The sequence below is a fragment of the Papilio polytes genome, unplaced genomic scaffold, assembly GCF_000836215.1.
Source record: "Papilio polytes unplaced genomic scaffold, Ppol_1.0 DF821845.1, whole genome shotgun sequence".
Taxonomy (NCBI): domain Eukaryota; kingdom Metazoa; phylum Arthropoda; class Insecta; order Lepidoptera; family Papilionidae; genus Papilio; species Papilio polytes.
Genome location: NW_013527359.1, coordinates 4,643,623 through 4,655,516, shown reverse-complemented (window position 1 = coordinate 4,655,516; position 11,894 = coordinate 4,643,623).

Genomic DNA, 11,894 nt, shown 5'->3' with positions numbered 1-11,894 from the left:
ATAAAGATAACTTTTTTTTCATTACAATCGTCAATTCGTTTCGTTCGTGTTATATATAATTCCTCGCCGTAATCATTTTTCATGTCATCCTATATTAGACTAGGTGACGACGATTAAAGAATTTAACTGATATTTGATCACTATTATTACATCTATAAATCATAACTCAATATATGCACATGGAATATTTTAACAGTGGTAGAGCCCGCTTAACATCTTCGCACGAATGGGCCGACTAGCCCGGTGTCATACCACGACCACACATAAAACAGACGTGAAGTGGAAGCAATTCCGCGTTTCATCTGATGAGTGTGGCGCCGAAGGCCTAAATTTAGTGCCTTTCCCTTTCCACCCTTTTGTCAAGAGGAAAGGAAAAGTGGATTTGAGGTTGAAGGAGACTCTTTATGTGCGTATCTCCCTTCGTCAATTAAGGGTAGGCAACGCATCTATAATTGTGGATGGGCAGCGGTTGCTTTCCATTCCGGTGGATTCAGGTGGCTGCTTGCTTATTTGCTACCTTATATGATAAAAAAAAAGAAAAAATCGCTTCAAATGTGCTAGTTGCTAACAGTATTGATACTAGCTAAAAACCGACAATTAGTATATAATATTGATTACTATTTATGATATATGTTTTAAAACTGCGTATACAGTTATGTTGTATTCATCTTTTCATGTAAAAAATTTATTAGTTAAATAACATTATCATATATTACTAATAAAAGGTAGCAAACTATCTGGCAAGTCGTAAGTGGAGTAACTCAAGGGACAGGACTCAAAGTTGATAGAGTAACCTACATTAAAAAATCGTAGATTACTTTGCAAAGTATTATAATTCATAAGATTTATATGTACATTTTATATTAGGTACAAATAACGCTTACAATTGCTATTGATATTGGAATTTATTTACGGAAAATACGTTCAATATACAACTCATTTACCTATAATTATGAATAAATACGCATTCTTTTAGCTTATAAATAAATCATTACGTCAATAAACATTATAAAATACTACACCAATTAGAGCTCAAAGAGTAAAGAATCTGGATTTATTTTAAAAAAATCAAGTTCTGACACGATTTTTTTTATTAATATAACGGTTATTATTTTAATAACATGATTGCACATTTTAAAGTACAAAGATCATAAAGCAATACATCTTCGCGTGTTTTGATAAATTCTTAGCTCCAAAGTCCAAAAATATTGCAACATCACCGCTATCAGTACACTTTTTGAAGCTTTTTAGATAAAGTAGCATGGGCTGACTCTTTTATTTTGTTAATTTTATAATATAATATTTAATTGCCTAGTATGTACTTTTGATACGAGATTATGGTAGAATGATATCTGAATGACATACGTTTGTTGTACTTACTACGTTATACTAGCTTTCGCTCGCGACCCCGTCCGCGTAGAATTGTAAAAACAAAAGTGAATAGCCTATATGTTGCTCTAGATTATCTTCTAGCCAAATTTCATCGAAACCCATTCAGGCGTTTAGGCCACAAACTCTAACAAACATCCATCTAATCTTTTGCATTTACAATATTAGTAAGAAGTACGATAGTAAGTAAAGTGTGTTTTTAAATATTTAGCAATAGTTTATGAAAAAAAAATAATAACTTCCCTTAAATGATTAACGGCACTGACAGGACGTCTGTCGTAAACACCTTAAGAATGATGGTGATGAAGATTATGTAAATGGATGTGAAAGCACATTTAAGGTTAAATTCAGATTTCTCTAACCTAAGTTTTTAGATTTTTTAACATTTCGAATTCAAATGTGTAAATGTCCTTTTTAATTGGAACATAATATGCGATGACAACTCTCAATAATTTACAAGCACGGTAAATTCATTTGTACACGAAATTATTATCTTATCTTTTACTTAAACTGAAACCGTATTATTTAATGAATGCCTTGTTACCTACATATTACGGACTAGTAATAAAATTTTATTGTTTTTTAACGCCGCAGTACATATGTGACATTAATATGAATTACCTCTTTGCTCATACGTCCATTGAAACCTCCACTTTCACGGGTGCTTTTATAACGCGCGTTAAAAAAGAGTTCAAACATATATGTTCATACAGCAACGCTTTTGTGCATTTTGAGTACTGGGGTAACGAACCAAGAGTGATTTTAAAAGGTTGTTCGACCGAGATCTGCAAACGCTGTTTTACCGCGGCGTTAAAAAGCGCCCGTGTGAAGAAACTGTTTTATTAACTTATCACATTTTTACAATGTAATGATGACAATTTTTCTTATCATATTTGTTAAAAAGATTAATTATATAAATCCGGAAGTCATACCGATCCCTAACATCTAGATATATGGCAGCATCTAGGTATGTACATATATGGTGGGATTCGTTTCCAGGAATGCTAAATTACAAGTCCAATGTGCATTGCTTCGCTTACTGAAACTTTTCCGTCGCTATACACCACGTAAATGGTTTAAATTTTATGATTATCAATTTAAATATCTATCAGAACACGCTTTGGCTACGGTTTTAATCAGCACAAAGTACATGTATATGACGCACCGATACGTTATCACATTTTTAATCGAATCATTAATTTCATCAGGTTTCTTGTCCTTTACGATTGCTGAGCAAGTACATACATGTTAATACTTAATTTATTTATGTGATGCGATAAAGGTCTACACGTCTAGTGTACATAATTAATGTTAAATAATAAAAAAACCTAACTCATTTTATCTAAAACATGAAAAATAAATTGAATACAGGTGGCGCATGCAGCGGTGGTTGGTGATTTTTTTCAAAGAGTAAAACTTTTTTGTATAAATCGATCATTTCCAACATTTTACAACGTCATTTATCATAAACAACATTATCGTTCAAAGATATATCTATAAAACTGCAATGCGCTACATAGATTGCCAGTTTTCCTTTTAAAATATTAAATTAGCATTGTTGCACTCGTCTTTTATTGAGATAAAAGGCAGTAAAAGATAAAATTGGAGAAGATTAAAAGATCAAGACTTACGAGATATAGGATTTAGGTATGTAATTAGATGTTATCAGAGTTAATTTTACGTCAACTTGAAGAGATTTATCGTCATTCTCGTATCTAGTGATGGATAAACATCAGGGTACAATAAAATATGAAATGAGATAACCTAAAGTACACAAAGCAATGTTAACCGATAACTGTGTATAATGCAATGGAAAGTGATTTTAACAAAGAAGAAATATAGACGGAGATAAAACAAATGTGTAAAAGGATTATAGCCTAGATTATTAAAGGGACGGATGAAAGGAAACTAAATGTGGCGGAAATGCGTATGTTAAGATGGATGTGTTGGGTAACACGAACGGATAAGTTACGAAATGAGTCTATTAGAGTAAGTTTGAGATTAGTGGTAGTGAAATTAAGAAGTAAGAGGTTAGCGTGGTTTGTGCATGTTATGAGAAGGGATGAATCGTATGTAAAAAGAAGGACGTTAGTTATGAATGTGAAGGTACACCGGTAGAGGTAGACCTAGAAAGAGATATGTGCCACGCAGACGTAATTGCGTGCGAAAGCTAGTAAATAATTAAACTAATTACTTCCTATGCTTATAGCAGGTGATGTAATAAAGACGTTACAGGAGGTTCCGTTATTCTATATTTCTAGTCAGCCTCTAAACTATCTAAACAGCACTCGTATATCTACACTAAGGGGACTCAATCACTATGAGTGCGACAGTTATTCGGATTAGTACATTACAATATCGGAGTTTCACGGCCGGTTTGTGAAACGAATATCAAACACTGCTTTACTTCGTAAGCGCCGCGCCGCGCCGCGCCGCTCACATTCTGTCAGAATTCAAAATTATATTGTAATGATTAGGAGAATGGATTTCCGATCATGTGGTCGAAGGTTCGAATCCCGCCATTTGACTATTGTCGTAAACAACATCCTAGAACACGCCTAGAGTTTAGTTGGAATGGTACATGAAGTATTAGTATTTAGAATTATTATTAAAAAAAACTAATATTAACAGTTATTAATATTTTTTATAAAAAAATAATCATAGCCATATCGTTTAAGATACTGTCAATATTTAAATTTCGTTTTAATATTTGGCCGATAATCTATAAACTTTATCGATACAAACAGACTAATAAAATGCCAAATAATAAGATCATAGCAAGGCATTGAAAGATATTTAAAATTTAGATAAGAAATCATAACCTCATTGATAAACTTATAAGATAGTGTAAGGTTTTCTGTAATTTACACATAATTAGATAATAAGTTGACTTTAATAATAATTGTATTGACATAATTTATCTTCAGCATACTCAGTTTATTATCTTACACAATGTAATTGTTGCAAAAATTTAAATATAAGTCACTAAAGATGTTTGGCAACATTGTTGTTTATTGTCATGCCAGCATGCCAGCATTGTAGCCTTATCCGATCCACCGACGAAAGCGGACGTCACTAGCATACTTAAAAAGGTATTAATTCTATTTAATTTAAATAATTCACATTCTTGGGTCCAGTTGTAGCAGTGAAAACCGACGCTTATAGTAAATATGTACGTAAGTATAGTGGTGTTGTTGCAGATATGCCTATCGCCTGTACCTAAGTCTATCGAGCCTTGAACTTCCCTCAGCCACGCAAACGTCGCTCACTTTCTTTGCACTAAGCTATTTCACGTTGCTTATCTGCTTTTTACAGGTTGCACGTTCTTAAGGTGTACTTCAAAGTCATGTAAAATAATAACCACTGCAACTGTACTTCATAAATTTATATTAAGTAGATCAAGTAAATTATAAAGACTATTTTTAAAAATAGTTACGAAGTATGCTAAAGTATTTTACTTTTTATACCATTTTAATTTACCGTTTAATTTATGGATTCTTTTGAATTGGGGTGGTATTATGAATGTAGAATTCAAAAAATTTTGTTTTAAAATATTTGCGTTGTGTTGTTTTTTCTTCGACTACCTACTAAAACCGCACATCACCGAACGGCAAGAACAAAATAGGAAATGAAGAGAAATTCTCGGCTGACCTGTCGGTGCCTTCAAGCATGCTATGGTTAAAAAATCGGTATGTAGTCCAAGGTCAGGTATAAGCGATGCCGATGGTGCGTTCGGGCATGGTGGTCGGTGGTGGCGCGGAGTGCGCGAATGCGGCGGCCGCGCGCGACCCGCAGTATGACGCGAGCTGCCGGCCGCCCGCCCGTGCCGCCCGCCCCAGCCGCCAGTGCTGCCCGCCCAGCACACGACATCTCTTATTAACACGATCGCTTTAAAAAATACTAATGATATTTTAACATGTGTTGTATAAACACATTCCTAGTGCCTTCGAACGTGACATCGGTATTTGAACTGTTTTATATTTTTTAATTAGTGCCAGTGTTTTAAAGATGTTCGTGAATAACGACTGAAAACTTGTAATACAAATTTGTTATTAACGAATTTATTTACAATATTGATTTTAAGGATTGTCTTATTCATATAGGGACGATACAATGTTGTTTACAATAAAAAGTATCGTAGCAACGACATAATAATTGACACAAAAGTTACCAAAACTGTGTTCAAGAAAAGTTTTCTCTTTTGATAGGTTTAGTTGAAAGTAGTTTAAAAGCTGAAATATTTGCAAATTTAAGAATAAAATTAAAACACAATTATCTACATTTCAAAACTTTATCATAATCATGCCATTTTTATCGAAATCTTCAATCTTATTATGACGTGATTTTATCTTTCTTAATTGGCTTTGTATTAGCTAATATCGAATAAATAAATGTACTGTTTATCGATAGCTTATACGGAAAAATAAAAGTTTGTGTATACTGGTAATCGTGCCAAATTTAGAGCTTGCGAGCTTTTATGTTTATCCATACCAATAGTGCAATTAATTTCGTTTGCGACATACAGCTTAGTTCTTGCCATTATAATAAACGCAATTTCTAAGAAATTAGTTAAATGGGATTAAAACATTACAGAATAACACGACTAGGAATTCTTTTTAGTAAACGATCTTTAAAACGTTTTTTTTTAATTCTCGTTAATTGTAACTGGCATTTAATTTTCTAGTTTTAAGGTATATTATAAATAAAGATAATTATAAGATGTTACCTGAAAGTTGTTAATAGTAAATAATAAGTAATTATAATAACAATAAACCTGGCTATATCGAGGTCATGGAAAACGGTGCCTTAAAATATGGGAGCAATAACAACAATAACGAAATCATCGAAGAAAAAGTGGTAAGTGTTTAGTTTACTTTAGTAGAAAACTAGAAATTAGTTGACAAAAGTTTTTAAAGGTCGTTGAAAAGTTACAACCAACACGAAAGCTGCAGTGCAGTGGATGAACATACCAAAGTACCATCTTGTCTCAAGCCACTGGAATAAAGCACCTATTTGATGCAAACTTTATAAAACTTAAAGTATAAACTTTTTTCTTTTGATGTCAGTTGTTACCGAAAAAACTATATGTATTAAAATATTAAAAAACTCATTAATAGATTAATCATACGAGATTTAAAATATATAGCAAATGCAACTTTGGTGACTAATTGCAGTCTAACATTTGAGCTTTTAATCAAAGCTTCATCTAGTCGTAGTTGCCAAGCGTCATTTGCAAAGCTGTCCGCGCCGCATTCACTCCACCCTATGGCATTTCGTATATTATTTATTATATATCTGTCTACATATGTTATGATTACCACATATGTATTCCTATTTGTTCTTACATTATTTCTTTATTGCTCTTTTTAAGCCTGCTAGATTCTCATTTGTTTTATATTATATCTGGAGAGTAGATGGGCATGACTGAAGAGGGAAATAGGATAAGAATCCTTTGTCATTTTATCCTCTTCTCTGTGCAAAATGTGTACCACTTACTGAACACCAAGTGCTCTTTTACCGGCTAAATATAAAAAAAATCGGTACATAAATGTTCATATCGATACTACGTACATATAGGGTATATACGTCAATTAAACTAACTACTATAGTACTAATTAATCAGACCCTGAAAGTTTAGAAGCGATAGTTCATTAGAAAAATATTCAGACAGCCTCGTCGCGATGAATAATAGCTTCTTGGATCGAACGCCAATTATAATTTATTCACGTGTACCGACGCGGCCGCCTCATCCGAGGCTGTGCGATACTCTAGTGCTCGTGTTATGCAAAACTTTTCGCTTTAATTGAATATATTAACCGAGAAAGGTATATACTTTATCATTTTCATATATACTTCAGCATTTAATGGAATGTTACATAACTGAGAAAGTAATTATTTTAGTAAATTACTTTATCCTACTACTTTTACTTTATATAACTACTGCTTACTATTATTTTATATCTGTGCGATACAAAACGGTAACAAGGGGGATATTGGAAAATATAGTGGTACTCACTAGTTCGATGCCCACCTCACCTCCTGCTCTCTGTTGGTTTCAATCGAGTCAAGTCTAGTTTTGTCGAGTCAATTATTATTCTAAATGCCGAAAATCAAAGCGACCCCGTTCACTAGCAAAATTGACACGCCAGTTGCGTCTTTCGCGATGTTGGACAAGTAACCACTTCCGATGACTTTTGAACTCGCACCTTAGTAACTGACCGATCCGCTTGGTTACTTGCACATGACTCTCTTCTCTGCACACCTCTCCGGAGGCACCGTGCCCGACCGTACAGGAGAAGGATTTTAGATCTACCCACTAGTGCGGGAGAATAAAAATGCGCCCGGTTACCCTCATAAACCCGGCCCGCGAAACTTAAGCATTATATGTTCGCCACTGAATGTTGCGAACCCTTACGATCTTCACCGAACAATATCTGCGCGTCGCGTTATAAGTTAAGGACAGCTATACTGTATTTGTTTTAAACCAATGAATGCTAATTTTGTTTAAGACAGAAGAAAGTCAATGAATTGGCGGTCACCGCAATAAAAAGCAAGAAGATATATCCATCTACTTTAAGTCGACACACACATTTTATTTAGCAGATAATGCGTGGTCCACACTTCGCCAGTGCAGATGATTAGCACTCAATACTAGATTGACATCAACTGTCACAGTGTGAACCCTACCTGGCACCAGTGAGACCATACAATCTATGACTAGCCGCTGTTGTCTTACCGTACTGGCTAAATATAAACCGCGCAATACCCTTTAAACGTTTGTCATTTAATCTAAGAGTACAATTTCGTAATAGTTAGACCGAAGATCAAAAATAATTAAACAAAGAACTTGCACCACGTTCTTTCCGCATAACCTTTATATTCTAGTTTTTTTTCGAAATTACACGAAATTCAAAATGAGAATTTTTATATTTTGAATTTATCGGCGCTTAAAAACATGAACTGCCCGGTCTAACTGGTTGCATAAAATAAGCTGGTGATTCCTGGTTCGGTGAGTAAGTAGTTCCTTGTTAAATATTTTGTAGACAAACATTTTAATGAATGCAATAAATAACACGAATATAACATGAAGTTTTTATTGTACTACGAATATTATATTTTGGTACATCATTCCTCGCCTAACACGAACGACGAAGTCACACAATCAATCGTTTTGTCAAAACGTGAAGTATATCTATGTCGCACAATTAAATTCCACATTAAGAAAATCTTGTCACAATATACAAAAATAGTGATCACAACCGAAGTAATTAGAAAAAAGTAGATGAAGACATTTTTAGTCATCCACTTGCCCTTATCCCTTATGGAGGGTCGGCACAGTATGTGCTGCTCTTCCATACATCTCTATCAGCCGTCATATCTGAATCCACTCCTTTCTTAAGCATATCCTCTTTCACACAATCCATCCATACTTTCTTCGGTCTTCCTCTTCCTTTGTAGCCATCCACATTCAATCTTAACACTTTCTGGTTTATGTCCCCATCATTTCGTCGCATAACATGTCCATACCACGAAGACATTTTTAGTATTACTATTTATTATATTAGTATGTGTAAGGAGTTGCCAGTATGCTAGTTATTTAATGACAACTGGCACATTCTAGTTCTCGTCATATGATTTTTTTGATGTAAAAAGTCATTATTTATCAAGTCATAACTATCGCACAACTGTTTAGTCGTGCTTTAATTTCTATAAGCTTATATGGAGGTGCGCACACTACTTGATTTGTATTTGTGCAACTAAACAGTTGAATTGGCTTCAAAACAATCGACAATCGCGCAGTTATGCGATTGTTTATAGTGTGTCTAAATAATTCAGATTAGTTTGACAATTCATATAAAATTTAGTAGGGATGGGTTGTGTAAAATGAGTCATGAATCTTATCGATTTTCGATTTTTATTCTTATAGAAGTTGGAATCGATAGATTTATAGTTATAACTAATGAAATAAACAAAAAACTGTTTTCTCAAATTAATAATGACCATAACGAATAATAAGAGTAAATAAATGTTTCTTACTACTACAGCCGCACGTAATCGAATTGGATTTCGCTATTATTTCTGTCATCGCTAAATTCTCTACACTTTAATCAATACTAAAATTGTCCTCTAAATTAGTGAATAAGAAAATAATAATTTTAGTTGAGTTTGATAGTTATTTAAACCGAATATCGATAGTTCATAATTGTACGCTGTGTGTGTTTGTTTCGTCAATACGATACCTGTCTATTATGGCATTTTCCTTTACAAAAATTGAATTCGATACTTCATATGCGTCATTCATCAAACTAATCTATCTTATTTAGACAAACTATAGTCAAAGGTGTGCGCCCGTTCTTAATATTTTTTTGAAACCCGTTTATAACATGCTAATTATTATAAACTGATTTGATTATTTTTTTACGATTTAAATCCAAATATAGTATAGTAAAAATATACATCATTATTTATTGTTCGCTATTTATACACCACTCAATTGCAGAAACACAACGGCAGAGTTTCTTTTTCGTATTTAGTTCAATTAATTCTTGGTAATAATATAGTTCGTGCGTCATTTTGTGCGTATGCCAATTCATTTACTACTATTTTTAATGGTATGTTATATTTATAGTTTTTAAAAGATATCAATTAACTTGCCAATTTTATCTTCGGATACAATAAATAAACATTCACAATTATACTTACAATTACGTCATACTGTATGTATTTGTTATGCACAAATTGATTTACAAATCAATTTGAAAATCAAAATATACACTAAAGTCCTCTCTTAAAATAATCCGAGTACGGAAGTATTTAAGGAAATTGCAAATGGATTTTTTTTGATGATTATCAAATGTAACCCACTAAAACACAAAGGTCAACGCCCTTAAGTACGTATTCGTTCGCTTCAAGAACCTACCCTTTATTGTGTCAGCCAGTATCAGTGTCCTTTTCTTTGGCATATCGATCGATGTTTATTCACGGTTCTTAAAACATAAAGGCAAGTTTGCTACTTGTTTATTATGGAGGTAAACATGATTTTAACACAAGCTTCAAACGAGTTTATTCTCTGTAAAATACAAATGTTGGAACAGTACCTATACAAGTCGTAGATAGAGAAACGATTCTTGAAGAAAAAAGTTATTAGATCACTGATGTGTATAAATGGATATGTCATTGGCTGGAAATAACAGCTTCATTGTGACTTAAACGCGCCTGTTCATGTTAAACAAAAGTTATTCTATTTCTATCATTAGTTTGAAACCTCACCACCGTCACTGCCAAAGTGGCGATCATCAGATAGGTATAAGATAGCTATAAGATGTGGTAGTTTGTATACCACATCTTATAGCCTGTCCATTTATAGAGGTCAGTGTTGTAGAAGCATTTTAATTATCCCTAATTAAAAAGAAACTGGACCAAACCTGTCCAGATTGTGACGTACATCAAAATGTATCATATATTAAGTAGGTACAAGTACTGCAAGCGATACCTCAAAACTGGTATCCTTGGCAATAAGTTTAGCGATTTCTTTTTTGTTCATCAGCTAACCATGAATTTTTATAACCGCGCTGCAAAATGTTATTTACCTCTATAAGAATAAATAGTTAATATGTTTTTCAACTGGTTTTACTGCAGTGGAAACTAACAATAACAACTAGAATGTGATGCATTTTTTGCAAATCAAATTAAACTCTTGGATTAGCATTATTAATTATTATACTTCGCTAGTAAACTATTTAATGCGATATAAATAAATTATTACAAGGTTTTTGAATATCTAAATTGATAAGATATGCTTATACACAAAATTAGTTTGTAATACAGATTACTTCTAAATATCTTACACTCATGAGTAAACATGTATTGACTTCCGCGCAGCTGCAGACATTGTTACACGTTGTCCTTGTAGTTTTAATTTATATGTATAAACCAGTAACAATGCAATACTAACATTATAAAGAAATATTTGTATTTTTGTATGTATTAATATAACACAAACTACTGGACCGATTTCAAAAACTCTTTCACTATTAAAAAGCTAGTAACATGACTATTTTTTTTTACTTTTTTTAATTACACGGGGACGAATTCGCGAGAAACAGCTAGTATTCAAATACATTTAATAAAAAAATCGTGCATGTTTAAATGTATGAACCGATGACTGCAACTAATCATGTATTTTTTAATCAATTTAAAGGTCGCAATTATTACTCGCATGTATTAGAACGGTTTTTGAGGTTATGTTACACATGTTAGTGTGTGAAAACTATCTAAGAAAGCGTTTCCATTGCCAAAACATTCATAAATAAACACACTGACATTCCTTCCATTATGTTAAAACAAATAACATTGGTAGAGCATGTAACAACATCTCTTAATTGTACGAATAGGCCGGTTTCCCATTTATACATACTTATAAGATGGAAAAAGGAGAGATTAACCAAAAGTTGGGTTGCATAGGAAGAGAGTCTTATATAAAAAATGTGATCAAAACAATTTTT